At 44.6% G+C, this 14,837-nt stretch overlaps 1 long non-coding RNA gene across 1 annotated transcript in view; it reads right to left on the reverse strand.

The window, feature by feature from the left end:
* Window positions 1-5,588: 5,588 nt before the first annotated feature.
* LOC149363753 (uncharacterized) overlaps window positions 5,589-14,837 on the reverse strand; it is an 82,570-nt gene continuing 73,321 nt past the window's right edge. Inside the window, exon 2 of the long non-coding RNA XR_016288582.1 lies at window positions 5,589-5,656. This is a non-coding gene — a long non-coding RNA (uncharacterized LOC149363753). The remainder of the gene's footprint in view (window positions 5,657-14,837) is intronic.

Below are 14,837 nucleotides of genomic sequence, written 5' to 3' on the forward strand. Positions count from 1 at the left end.
TGAGAGTTTCAATGTGAAAGAACCTTCGGTGAGCTGGAATGTGGCTAGAAGTAATATTCTGGACCTTGATGCGATGTGCGGGAGGTGGGGATAGATTCTTTCAACACAGCCCCATAAGCTATTCGATTGCCGTCATTTCTGTATTTTTATGTGGTCATCTTCCAGGGCGTTGACTGTAATGATGCTTTAAACAAGAACGCGTTAGTATGAAACACAAAGTCCCTCAAGTGAGACCAGTGGGTGGTACCATTAGTACCCAGATTGTCGACCACCTAATAAGCGTATTAAGCGATTAGAATTAAACGGAGTGGTATTAAACGATCGAGCACGTTACGGAGCATAAGATTACTAGTCGAATGAAAGCGTAGCGCATCATAGGGATCCACACCAACGACCTTTCGTTCCTCAAACCATGACTTCTTGAAATTTCAAACGTCCATTACGACGAAACTAATTGACGTAAGGCATTCGAAGTGAAATGATTTGATTTGCCTTCTTGCGCTGTATACTGTGACATCAAAGATGTAGATATCTCGATAAAACGAAAAATTTGTACCGGATATAGCAAAGATGGCTAATGACGCAATATTTGTTCGATATTACTAACACTCGAAGCTCATACACTGGCCTAGCGTTTTTCTTTTCTTTGAATTTTTTTTTCCTGTTCACAAATGCATCTCCTCACTTTGCGTCGCCACGCTCCCCTCTTTATAAGCAGCCGAGCCAAGCGATATTCAGTGGAGCGACATCTGCTAGCCCCGTTTCTGCGCGCCAAGAGCGGCCGGGGGTTCATTCCCTCGACGTTCGTTGGAATTGCGTGGTCCGGCGCGATATTGAGTCGCGCTCACCGTCGCTCCGCCGTGTGACATGCCGCCATTTTCGTTGCCACCCTTGTCCGCGTGCCGTCAGGGGATGCCAGCTGACGCACTATTGATTCGCGGTAGAAAGACATGTCCTGCACGGCGCTTTGACAGCTTTTGTGAGGACGCCCTCCTTTTCGTTACCTCCACATCGCGTAGTCATTGCGCGGAAGATACTCTGCAGACGTCTAAGACAGTCTCTGTGCTGACGTGAGTGCGAGCGTGGGTGTGGATGCGCATTTGGAGCTGAATGAAGGAATGACTAAACGTACGCGTGTTTATTTGTTATCAGAACGGCGCGAATAGGGGGACGATAAGCATGGTACCAACCTGCCCAAGATTTCGCTTTGTCTTTATTTGCTAATAGTGGCTCGTAGCCACCTTGTACTTTCCTTAGCTCACGGCACCGTAGGGGCTCGCTGTATATGCCGTAAGGTCCATCAGCAGTTGCTGAACAGTATCAGTGACGTCAGAGAGTCTTAATTAGAGCACAGAGAAGGGTAACAACCCATCACCAGTGTTGTACCCCCGGCGCTTTTATCCGTGTCCACTTCACCCTGCACATTGTAGTCGTGGCTAAACAACTGCCGTCAGCTATATATATATATATATTGTTACTAATATACATTAACGACCTGCCAATTTCTATTAACTCCACAATCAGGCTTTTCGCAGATGATTGCGTTATTTATCGAGTAATCAAATCCGCTTCAGACTCACCTAAATAAGGTATCTAGTTGGTGTAATATTTGGCGCATGAGACTGAATACTAACAAGTGTAAGGTCATGCGTATCTCACACCGGTCTGCTAACGAAAATCTTATTCCCTACAACATTTCAGGTTCTCTCCTTTAGCAAGTTACCGCATATAAATATTTAGAGGTTCATATAACTGCTTACCTTTCATGGCAGGCACATGTCGATTATATTGCTAACAATTCTAACCGCATGCTTGGCTACTTGCGTCGTAATTTTTCCATGGCTCCATCTTCTTTAAAGCTCCTACTATATAAAACCTTAGTTAGATCGAAACTAGAATATGCGTGCTCTGTGTGGGACCCGGGACTTGAAACTCTTACTAATCGGTTAGAGTCAGTACAGAATCGTAGCGCCCGATTTATTTTGTCTAATTTTTCCCGCACTGCTAGTGTAACTGCAGTGAAAAATATTTTGAACCTTCCTAGCCTTTCCCTTCGTAGAAAACTCGCGGGAATGCTAACTTTTCACAAGATTTACTACCACAATGATCAGCTAAAACGGGATCTTCTATCGGAACCATCATTCATATCACCTCGCACGGATCATCGCCACAAGGTACGCATTCCATACTGCCGAAGCAATGCATACTTTAACTCCTTTATACCTAAGACTGCGAGCGATTGTAACCACCTGCCCACTTTGGTTGCCGATATTTCTGACACCTGTTTATTTAAAAATGCCGCGGAAAACTATGTGTTTGAGTAGGCTGTTTTCTTACGTAATCTGATTTGTATTTTGTTCAAGCTTACGTTTTTCATTTCCTTGCTGTATTACATTACATTTTCCATTTACTTTTTGTTTTCATTTTGCTGCATTGTCTTTATTTTTCTATCCACTCCGTTCTGTAACGCCCCACTGGGGCCCTGAAGGTATTGTAATATATATATATATATATATATATATATATATATATATATATATATATATATATATATATATATATATATATGAAAGAAGCCAACAGCCACAGAAACCAAGGGGGCACAGGGGATTGTTAATTTATTTATTTATTTTGTGGTGTTGATCAGTTTTAGAATATTACTGAATATGTTAGCGCTTAAAGCTAGTTGATTAGAAAAGTAGAAGAAAAAACAACCACTGCCGCCGGTGGGATCCGAACCCACGACCTCCGAATGATTTTCTTATTTCCTCCTGATTAGTTCTTAATGACTGACGTGAAACGCCATATATATATATATATATATATATATATATATATATATATATATATATATATATATATATATATATATATATATATATATATATATATATATATGGCGTTTCACGTCAGTCATTAAGAACTAATCAGGAGGAAATAAGAAAATCATTAAGGATAAGTTAGGAAATTAAATTATATTCCAGGACGTGTCTGACGTGATATTCACCTTTCCAGATAACGCATAAAAATTAATGAAAAGTGGGAGCATTATACGGCGACTCAATACTATCTCGGACGAAAGCGAAACTTCGTGCCCAGGCGCCGTAGTAATGCCAGAAAAGACAGTACAGGTGGTCAGGTGAGCCACAATATCAGAACACTATAGCACTCTGCAACCCAAAGAACACTGCATAGGAGCGACGACAAACCATCTTATCTTTGTTAAAAAAGAACAAAACAGCTTGTGAACGGAGAGCGCGCTTTAGAAGGCTACTTTTAGCTTCTCATTCTTGCGCCTTCTTTCCATCGGTAAGGCCCACATTTAATTGATATTTCTTCTTGGCTATGAACGCTGGTGCTGGAAGCCAAATATCAAGGGACAAGACAAATTGATTATAAAATTAATCGCGATAAAATGCTGCTTCTGGACTTTTTTGGCCCGAAACAGTGCATGTGGCCAGTATTTCTTTGGTGTTCCGCAATAACTTGCGGAAGGAAGCACCGGAAGACGCTTTTCCGACTTATGTCCTTGATTACAGATAACTTTAACCAACCCTAACGTCTTCATTCATCTCTCAGTTCTCGCTCGTGCCTTTCCTTCAGACTTTTCGGTACAAAACCCAACTTTCAAAGAGAAAACTTTACTGAAATTCAGGCTGACGCTGCGTTCGACGGGTCGTTCCGTAACGACCTCTCTAGCGTTCGACTATTAAGCAATAGTTATTGTTTAGAAACACTGGTCTTCGTGTGCAGTGAATAGTTTAGGGCCACTCCTGCGCACGGTGAAGCCGAAAGCGGCTTTACCTGGCGACTGGAGGGACAGCCGTCGATTTCTTTTCCAGTCGCTCGGCCTCTAGTTTTCACGATTTTATCACTCTCCTCACTATTAAAACATTCAGCCATCAAGCCGTCGCTCCTAACAGTTGCCCGGATGTCGCATTTATTTTAATTTTCTTTCTCACTTCTTTCTTCTTTCTTTCAAGATTACTGAATATAAATTTTAATTTTTTGTTTCTTTTTGCGTAACACCGGACAGCCGGTTTGCTACGAAACTGTTTCAGCGAACCTGAAATGCCTCTTTGCGCCGACGATTCATATTTATCCTATCCACATAGAAAAAGCGCATTCTCTGCGGGCGGCCGTCGTTTCTTCCTGCCCCTCCCCCCCCCCCCCCCCCTTTCAACCGTCTGTCGTCAGGGTAATTAAGCGAAGCAAGCTGGTGGGCGAGCAGGCATACGCACAATACCACTAGGCGCGCGCTGTGTGGTGCCGCTCCGGGGACGCAATTCGTGCGGACGGCCGCGCGAGTTGACAGCGTTCAATGAGCTGCTCGCGCAACTGTTTCGGAAATGTCATTTGTCTGGCAGCTGCCCCGGCGGCAGGGTCACCTTAAATTGCAGGCTGACGAAACGGCCTACTCTCATTCCAGTTTTATGCTTCTCTTTGTAGGCGTCGCTTTTGGACTCTTCATCTGCATTCTCCGACGACATGTGATTTAGATAGCGGAGATTGCATGCTACATTGCGCAAATAATGGCCCGCAAGAAATGGCGCGTTTTAGAATCGTGTAGCGTTGAGTGGAAAATCGCTCAGAAATACACTTTAGGCAATGTAGAGAGAGCGAAAGCATCGCAAAGAAAAATATTTAGAAAAACAACAATCCTCCACCGCGTGTAGAGTTGAACGGCGTTCACTCTGAAAGCAAAGGTAAGTAAACACACTCGTAAGAATAAAAAAAAAAGTGAGCTCTCAGCTATATTCGGGGAATAATGCGCCGTGAAGAGGTTGCAACATTATGTTAACAAGAACACGGTGAGCAGATGCAGCTTTTTACCTCATTTATTACGCCGCCAAGGAAGATGTGAAGCCTCCGTTTTACGTTTCGCCATACTCGTTGGATAAGGGTCCGCTCGATAATGCAGTGGACTCAACGACTCACCCTCGAGTCCAGCACGCGTTCTCTATGGTTAAGAATTGCTTAATAACTGTATGACGGCTGCTGCATACGCGGCCGACCACAAATGTCAGATTAACTTGATCCTCCCTTTATTGTGCCTTCCGCAACTTTGCATTAAGCCGCATTGTGCCCGAATATGGTCCAGCCTCGTTTCTTTGTCGTGGCGCAAGCAGCATTCCAGTTGACAGGTTATACCCAAGTGACAATATAAGCACGCAGCGATGGGAGAGACGTGAAGGTTGTGCAATCATTCCAATTCCTTGGTAAGCTCACTATTGAAAGGCTCCCAATGATGAAGCGATTTCAGGACGCCAGATTTATGCGAATTCACGGTGATAGCGCAGCTGTCGCATCGCCTTTGCTTACTCAAGGAAGGTGCCCTGCCACCCCTGATATATCTGCTTTCCAATAAGGGCCGCTTTAAGAATACTTTTTGTGGTCTGTAAGTCGTTGCAGTCTCTGTACGTCGTAGCTTAAAATTCGCACATTCATTGATTAGCCAATGAGACCGCTTTATCGGTGACCCTATTTTGCAACAAAATTTTTACCCGTTCAGTCATTTGGCCGGCTACCAGTGGTAGGCGGGACTCATGATATCAAGAGAGAAGGTTAAAGAAGAAATTTTATTCGTCGGAAAAGTTTGGCGGGGAACTTGTCACGGTAGGTTCCTTCATTCGGACTTGTGTTTGCAGTCCGCTATCTGAGCAAAAAAAAAAGCAAAAAAAGCAAGCAAGCAAACAAAACAATTGAGGTTGCCCAGTTACGTCTTGTACTTAAGCTCACAAGCTGCCCGCTTTCCTTTTATGCGATTGTTTTGAAATTTGCCCGTGGGGCTAATTAAAATTGCTTTTTTCGTTAAATTCTTGCGATAAAACTGAATTTTGAAATAAACTGTACGAATTAACCATTTCAAGATGAGTAAGAGCGAACAGCATTGAAGAAACATGGTTATGACGAGTACACGATGTTAATTTTTAAATTCAGTGAAGGCTCAGATTAGACAAGTTTAACTTTCCGCACGCCCGGAGAATAGCGGCACTAGTTCTTTATATGCGAAGAAAAAAAAGAGGAGGAAAAAGATTGGGTAAGTTAACATGGCTGGAAACTAGAAAATAAAAAAAAATATGACGGTTGTTTCGCATAGTTAGGCCGAAAGTGAATTACGTGCGCTAGCACAGTGTGGCCATTGCTTTGCATTGTTTATCTTGGTTTAACATTGCGTATCGTGGTTATGCTTTATTACTCATGGTATTGCTATGGGGTTGAACCGGTATACCAAGTGTATTCTATGTGTTGTGCGTGTCTGAATGGCATGGATGAAGCACAGCAGATACATGACACAGTGTTTATTACAGTAATTCTATGCATGCGTGCCAGACACGGCTACCGCTCAGCGGAAAGTCTGGTGTCGTCGGCAGTGTTGTGAGCAGAAAAGCAGGTGGCTCCACCTGCCACTTAGAACACGTGATTTTGTGACGTCATCAAAACCTCCCAAGTGTGCGCGCGCATATATATATATATATATATATATATATATATATATATATATATACACTGAAAGCAGTCAAGTACTTCATGCTCTCGCAACACACACACACACACACACACACACACACACACACACACACACACACACACACACACACACACACACACACACACACACACACACACACACACACACACACACACACACACACACACACACACACACACACACACGCACACACATATATATATATATATAGTTGCAGGAGGTCTTGTCGTTCAATGGGCCAGGAAGACTTGTAGAAGAAGGGGTCACAACCTTGCAATTATCTTAATTTAATACCGACAGTTTCGGACGGAGGACCGTCCTTCCTCAGGGTATACACAAGAATGAACACAATTTCTCATTTTCTCTGAGAAATTGTGTTCATTCTTGTGTATACCCTGAGGAAGGACGGTCCTCCGTCCGAAACTGTCGGTATTAAATTAAGATAATTGCAAGGTTGTGACCCCTTCTTCTATATATATATATATATATATTGTGACTGACCTCGTTCAGTAGCGCTTTCGCAGTAAAATAACGACTTTATTATACCGAGGACGTTTCGTGCGAGGACCGGTCCCTGGTCGAAACGTTTAATAAATGCGCTATGTTTTTGAGTGTGATTTCCCGAACTTACACACACACAAACCTAGGCATGCTGCCACCTACTAGCCGCAGCAGGTGGGCACCTACCACAAGCAGGCTGGAGAAAGGCAAACCGACGAAATCGGTGAGTGGGGATTTTAGCGCTCTCATACTAAAAAAGATCGGCAGATCTTTGCGTATCAGCATTGCGTATGAGCAGTGCAGAATAGCATCGCTCTGTTTTCTACTGGCTTCGAAGCTGCAAAAATGAAACCCAGGCCTCGCGAAGGAGGCTGTAGACGCTTTTATGTGAGCGTTTCTGAACTCTGAGCAAAATTTCTACCGGTTTTATTCGCACATCGATCCGCACGTTCTCTGCTTCTGAAAAGCCTATTGTCGTCAAACTTTTTAGTGCAAGTGTCGGCCATATTTTGAAACTGCCATCTCGTGATAATTTTTGCTCGCCTTCGAGACCACACATTCTTTCATTTGCCTCCTCTCGTCTTTCTCTCTTCTATTCTCTTCTGAAGTTTCTGCAGTCTTCTGACGTTCTGCTCGCACTGGCTGGCGGAAGAATTCTTAATTGGAGTGTTCGTGCAGTAAACGAAGAATAATTTGATTATAGGCTGGTCTGGTCTCAACTCAAGCTCTCGTAATTAGTTTTTTTCGTTTATTTTAGACAGCACATATTAGGCACTACGTAGAGTAGAGGACCGGATCGTAATAAAAATTGTCTGTTCAGACAGAAGAACGGAAAAAGGTTAATTGTTTTCGCCACAGTTTTGCCGCGGGCATTTTTTAACGGGTAAAGGCACCTCTTTTTTTTTCAGCTCGCAAAGAATACCAGTCGGCACTGCTAAATAAAGATCTGAAGTGTAAAATTTTTAACTTGTATCTGGTTCATGCCTTTCCTTATACTGGAAGACGACTGCTGTAGAGAATATCATAATTGCTGCAGAACGTTAGGCCGCCCTGATGAGATTTTTAGTTCTGTAACGTCATTGCGAGATAACTAATTAATTCTTATCTCCATGACGTGCAAATAAATAAAGGGACGGATTCCTGCAGCTTTCTTGCTGCAGTAGCTGAAAATATTCCGCTTTCCGAGTTATTCTTTTCATACCTTCCCATTAGAATAAAAGAGTAACACAATAATGCCCTCAGTGCGTATACATTTATCGCGTATTTTTCTGTAGGCAACAAAAACAGCAAAAAAATAAAAGTGCTTTTCTGAACTGGTTCGAATAATCTTAAAATACACTACTTCTCTCTTTTTGCTGCGCCTGTGTGGAGGTTCTCACATTTTCGCCTCTAAAACGTGTTGAATATATTGCTGCCAGATGAGAAGCTGGCGAGTGCATGGAGTTATTTGAACGCTCGTTCTAAAGAGGACGGTCCCCAAGTCTTAAATGTCAACGTGTCGAAAACACTACTGTGCAAGACACTTCGAGACGACGCCAGTTAATAAAGAGAACCTTAACTCGATTGGGACCACAAAAACGGAGTAGAGGACGTGGCGTTCAGAAGCGGCGCGAAGTCGCTGCTTGCCGAAGACAGGACCGCAGAGCGGAAAAACTTCGTTATTTGCTCTAGAAGCAGCCTTTGCTGGTGAGAAATATTTCTGGCGAAGTGAACACTAAGGCAGCTTATAGCGTTCTGCTTTCAAAGAGTGCGCCGTCAAAAGGATGGGAAGCCGTACTACGCTGCTGTTATTACTGTGCAGTGCTAGAGGTGCTCTTTAGAGTTGACGCCGCTGACTACGAGGAGGCCAAATTGAAAGACAGACTTTGCGCGCGTACAAATCAATCGCGAACTTGCACTTCATATGGCCGCCACGTTCTCGGAATTTGCGACTGACTATTCTATACCCACGAGCTACTCGTACACTCAAGCACACAAGCAGCCTTGGACTATTCTGCCAATGGCTGGCAGACGCCATGTCTCCAGTTTCTGGAACACGGCACAGCTTTAACTAGGGATAGTACGGGGATTCCTAAAACTCGGTAAAGGGAAAATACAACGGAAAACTGATCTGAAGCACCCGACCGAACTTTCGGTGGCGCGGTCAAAAAGACTGGCGGGCTCAAGCAAACACTTGCGAAGCTCAAACTTTTGAAGCCTCGGGGCGCCGATCGAAATACAGCTGTTGGGAGCTTTCATTGAATCTTGGGATGCTTGGGCTGGAAGCGCGCCAAGTTAGAGGCTTCTGGTGGGCTTGCTTATGTCGGAACGCGGCGGTATTCACCAGTGTGAGCGACTTAGCCAAGAGGTTGGAATGGGGGAAGGGGGGTCAACTTTCTGTGCGATTTGATTGTGCGCAGTAAATGGACAGACGGGCAGCCTATATGCCTTCAAGTAGATTGCTGTTCGCTGCCTGTGGCTTTTGGCCAGGATGCAGTGAAAACGTTGAATACGCGGTAATCTGAGTGCTGCCTTCTGAGATCATAACGTTGGTCTTCGTGCTCCGTCAGGTTGTCTTACTTCTTATGCTCGAAATAACCATCGGAGTTTATCATACTGTCCTAAGTAGACTGTCTACTGGAAGAAACCTTCCTTAAAGCGAAAAAGGATAAAGGTTTAAGCTAGAAACATTGCGAGTAAGAGTTCAGGATTCAGAATTTCGTAACTAGTTCAATTCGATATGCGTTCTGCCTGGATCTTTATTCGCTTCTTTTTTTTTTTTCGCAGTGGCACTGGTCGTGCTTCGATTGAAGTTCCCATATGACAAGAACACATATTGTGAAGCAAGAAAAGGTGAGACACTTCGATGTATTTCGCCCCATTTCAGTTATGAAAGTAGACGAGTAAATAACACTTGCAAAGCCAAATATGATGTCGTACCATTAAAAAATTGAATCCTTCAATGCACGTCTCTCTCCAACGAAGAAAAGAATTGTAGCGATTTTTTTTTGTGCTCAGTCGACTTTAAAAGCAATACATACGCATGAAAAATCCTACGAGGGCAAATGTGTGCACTATCCCGCAAGTGAAGACTCTCTGGTCACTTGGAAAACTTTTTTATCAGAATGCTTTATCTTATCAGAAATCCACCCATTTTAGCTATGGCCCTACAGGTCAGACGAACCTGGGAGTAGGGGTCCGCGGAAAAGTATCACCTTTGCCCTTGAACGACAGAAAACTCAGCAGTCATTCAAACCAAATCTGAAATATCGAACTACTTTTTTTACAGTGGTGTAGATTAAGGCAAGATTTTAATAGCACGCTTATTTTTAGAGGGAGCATAATGTTACAGAAAGGAGAATAAAAGGCAACCATATGCCGTTACTGGGATCCACACCTGCGACCTCCGAGCGACCACTGCTACAACGATGACCATTTCGTCCATGTTAAATTGCATTTAATTGCGTGCAGCCTGAACGTGAAAGTTCTCCAGAGCCACACCCAAGCCACAGTGGTGGTTGTGGCACATACAGGTACGTCCTCCTATACCGCAAGCGCCATGCAGAAAGAGGCCTACGAGAAAAAGTGGAAAGTGTGGGAGAACCTTGTGCTACCTATAGCGTCAAGAATGTCGAAACCGATACCCACACTATAGTATCCAGGAGACAAGGTAAGGATATCCTTGTCTGCCAAACATCTATGGCCCTTCGATCCAGTTGTACTTAGAAGCTAGCGGTCTAGTGGTAGAGAGCAGGAAGTCCTACGCCACCGTCTTTCTTTAACTGCACCTGTGACCGACGAATAGTCTGGTTGTCTCTTGTGTGACCGTGACGCAATAATCTTCCAGTCTCAGAAGCGGTGTGCCTTCAGACGTTCCGGTACAACAGTCGGATCTCAGGAGGGAAGTCTCCGGACTGATCCGGAAGGTTGGAAGGCGGGCCCGATCCATTCGAACGGATCGTAAACAAGGACATTTGACACACTGATTCTACGCGCACTTGAAGCCAGAGTTTGTGATGATTATAATAAAATAGTTTAATTTATTTGAGCTTATATTTCTTATTTTAAATAAATAAATAACTTTAAATATGCCTTAGCTCTTTATATCTCATATTACTTATACCCGGGTGCAGGGCCGCCGATATGAACATTCTGGTGGCTAACATAATTGATTTTCTTCGTCTCTCTCTCCTAGATGGTCAGGTAAAATAAAGAAATAAAAAATTGGCTAAATCTAATAACACAGAAGCAAGCGGTATGCACAGGGATTAACAACTGTCAATCTGCAATCTTAAACAGCTTATTTATTACGGTATGCATGTTTAGAAGCAAGAGCATGTTAACTTGACTGCACATAAAAGGAAGAATCAGAGCGTGTTTCATCATTCGCGTATGAATAGTCAGAAAGTAGGAAAACAAAATTGAAAACTCGAGATGCAACATCTTGACGCAGTCGCAAAGCACATAAGTGCGTTTTCAAAGTTCTACTCTGTAGAAGAAGTCTATAGCCTACTACTCTGCAGAGAGCCTATTACTCTAGAGAGAGCCATCATTGTGCGAAGGAAACAGCGGCGTCCGTTTAGGACACCTCGCAACTTTCCCAAATGATGTTCGACGCTCTAATTTTTTAAACATTTTTATGGTCGCCATAGAGAAAAGCTTTCTCAGAGCTGCCGGCTGCGGAGCGAAGGAAGCCCGAAGAAAAAAAAAGAAAAGACAGCAAACTTGCCGGAGCACGTGTGGCTCATTACTCACGGCTACGTGCGTCGCGTGCTGAGCGACGCTCCATCTTAGGTTCTGCATGACAAAGAGATTTCTCTTTTACGCGCATGAACTCAATGTTGAAGCTGACCTCAACGCGTATCGCCTGTGAGGTGAAGCCAAAGGAGGTCTTCTCAAGACCCCCCCCCCCCCCCCCTCTTCCTTCTTTCTTTTTTCCCCTTTAGAATAAAAGGTACGCGTCCAGTCGGCTCCCAGTGATGAAAAGAAGTCACCACTCAGCGACGCTGCGCATACATCCATCATAATGACGAGCCGAAGGCGCAAGATAAGTCGTTAGCTGTCTTCGCACGGCCCAAAACCTGTGCCGCGCAGTGCAGCGATTCATTTACTTTTCCGAATTGACATAGGGCTTCTATTTGCGCAAGACATTGCTGTCCCAGAAGCACTCTGCTTTGGACAATACGTTCCAGGGACTGCGATCGAAGCGTGAAAAGGTGCTCTTACTAAACAAGCCTTGGATATAATTACCTGCTCGTCTTATTTTCCAACCTGTGGCGTCTCCGACTAATTTAATTTGACTAATATTATTCTAACGCAGTGTCTACACGTTCCCAGTTGTGTGATGTATTCTCATCTTACATTTCGTTTATTCCTGCTTATCATTCTTTCTACTTTCGAAGAACGCCAGCACGAGGACTTAAGCTGTTTCTGGGCTGTATTATTAAACATTGATTACTAATATCAGCAGTTTCTTACTAGAATATTTTTACGTTCATAACAGACACCGCTACAATTCTTACACGCCTAATTAATGATATTCGCTGTCCCACCTGACCTTTGCAAATATGGGTAAAGACGAATCTTTCAACACTTAAGCACTATAAAAGTTTCACACGTGGAGGCTTCCGTCAGCTGCAGCGTGCACGCGTCTTTGTAGAGTCTTCCAGAGGAAAAGCTGGCGCTGCGGTTGTTATCTATACACCGTGGGAAATCCGGGAAATGTGAACTTCTACTCGGCTAGGCTCTAGTGTTTGCCCGAAGATGTGTTTTAAGCTGCAAGAGTATGGCTTTTCTGGGAATTCTATAGACTGCCAAGTTGTGTTTTAGCATTTTCGCAATAGCGCCCAGTGCCAAGCGTGTATACGTGCACGAAGTAATTGTTCAGGAAGCGAAAATTGTATATTGCAAAATCCTTGTATTCCATATTATTTCAGCTGGAGAAATGGGGGGGGGGGGGGGGGGGGTTGCACAGCTTTACCTCTGTGTCGAATTCAGCACCCTAACTGTAGGAAGAGATTTCTGCTTTTTAATCAATGTACCGTCTAAAATGTTACATTAACCGCGCCGAACCGAGATTTCTGCAGCCGAATCCGTATTTTCTTCTAACAGAAGTGCGCATAACAGAAGTGCGTAGTTCGTGGAATTCCCGAGGTGAATTTACTGTTATTCAGGAAACGTGCGCTAGCAGTGGAAACTTTTATCGATTTATATAATTTTCAGAAGGTCTAGCAGAGCATCACTGGTCTCCTGCCGAAAGTTCACGTAGGCTGCAGGCTTTGCTGGCTGTGGCCGTGACAGGGGCGATGCCGTGGATATCACACAAGCTGGCCGGCTGAGCAGCTTTGAAAACGAACCGGTTATCTCAAATGAAATTGTTAAAAGAACAGCTTGGAGGAACAGCGCGCGAGTGCAGCACGGGTCTGTTACAGAAACATCGTACTGAGGTGTTGTAGCGTGCGCCAACGGAGCAAGAGGGAACGGGAAGCCAGCGACTAGTTTTATGCAGAGGCTGCCGCTATAGGACTGCAGTTAGTGCGCTTCCAAATGCAAGTGCTCAAAGTCTGCAGCAGCCGCATCTTATGCTGCGCGAACTTTCTTCAACGGACGACGAAGGGGTGTTGAATTTTTTTTCGTCTCAAAATACCGCGCGTCCTCCTCGTCAGTTCCTGCTACTAGTGTAAGTACGTGTGCGTGTGTGTGTACCATGTGTGTGTGCGTGTGTGTGTGTTTGTATGTTCGTGTGTGTGTGTGCTTGTACGCTGGTGTGTGTGTGCGTGTGTGTGCTTGTACGTTTGTGTGTGTGTGTGTGTGTGTGCTTGCACGTTTGCATGTGTGCGTGTGTATGTTCGTGCGTGCGTGCTTGTACGTGTGTGCGTGTGTATGTTCGTGCGTGCGTGCGGTGCACGTGTGTGTGTGTGTGCGTGTGTGCGTGCGTGCGTGTGTGTGTGTGTGTATGTGTGCGTGTGTGTGTGTGTGTGTGTGTGTGTGTGTGTGTGTGCGTGCGTGTGTGTGTGCGTGTGTGTGCGTCTGTGCGTCTGTGCGCGCGCGCGCGCGCACTCGCTCGCCACTACAATTCGTTCTCACCTGCGCATGCATAAACGCTGTAGGCTCCACAAAGCAGACTCACGCGTTACTGCAGCGTAATGTGTGGCTCCCATCAACGATAAACATGCTCATCGGAGAAGCGGTACAGACTGATATTGTCAGTGATTAGCTGTGGAGGCCCCGTCTTCATAGCTCTGTACTCCCTTTTCACGCGGAAGGGGAGCGACTGGACCACGGGAGAGTGAAACCGGAGCTGGTGCGTCATTACTCTCAGCAAACCCCGAAACGTTCCGGAAAAACGACGACACGGGGAGCATGGCGGACGCCGTCCGATGCACTCGTAATTCAAGCCGAGTTTTCCGCGAAATGTTCGAGCGGAGCTAAGATTACATAACCTTAATGGCCAGATTTCTTCATCCACGTGTTATTATGCTATAGCGGTGCTGGAAAAGCTATCATCAAATTGTCTTGCAGCCGTAACACTGGATAATTTTCGCATACATTATGCGTGCCGCTCGCTTTCTCCAGTGCCGATGAACTCTACACTTGAGCATGGGGAATGTAATCTGCCCGGTGAGTTTAACGAGAGTCGTCACAGTGGCCTCCTAGCTAATTACCAATAGGGCTGATGTAAAAACACCCTGGCCGCGTGACTTGATTCATTAGAGCGAGCGGATTTTGCAAACGCCTGGATGCGTTGCGAGAACATCGCTTGACATGTACAGGTGAGTTCACGTCCTTTGTGCGCGACCTTGAGCTTAATATCCCGGCACTGAGTTTGTTACTAGTGGGTGTCGATGTTATTCAGAACATTCGC

The sequence above is a fragment of the Amblyomma mixtum genome, chromosome 2, assembly GCF_055824585.1.
Source record: "Amblyomma mixtum isolate Tamu chromosome 2, ASM5582458v1, whole genome shotgun sequence".
NCBI classification, from domain to species: Eukaryota; Metazoa; Arthropoda; class Arachnida; order Ixodida; family Ixodidae; genus Amblyomma; species Amblyomma mixtum.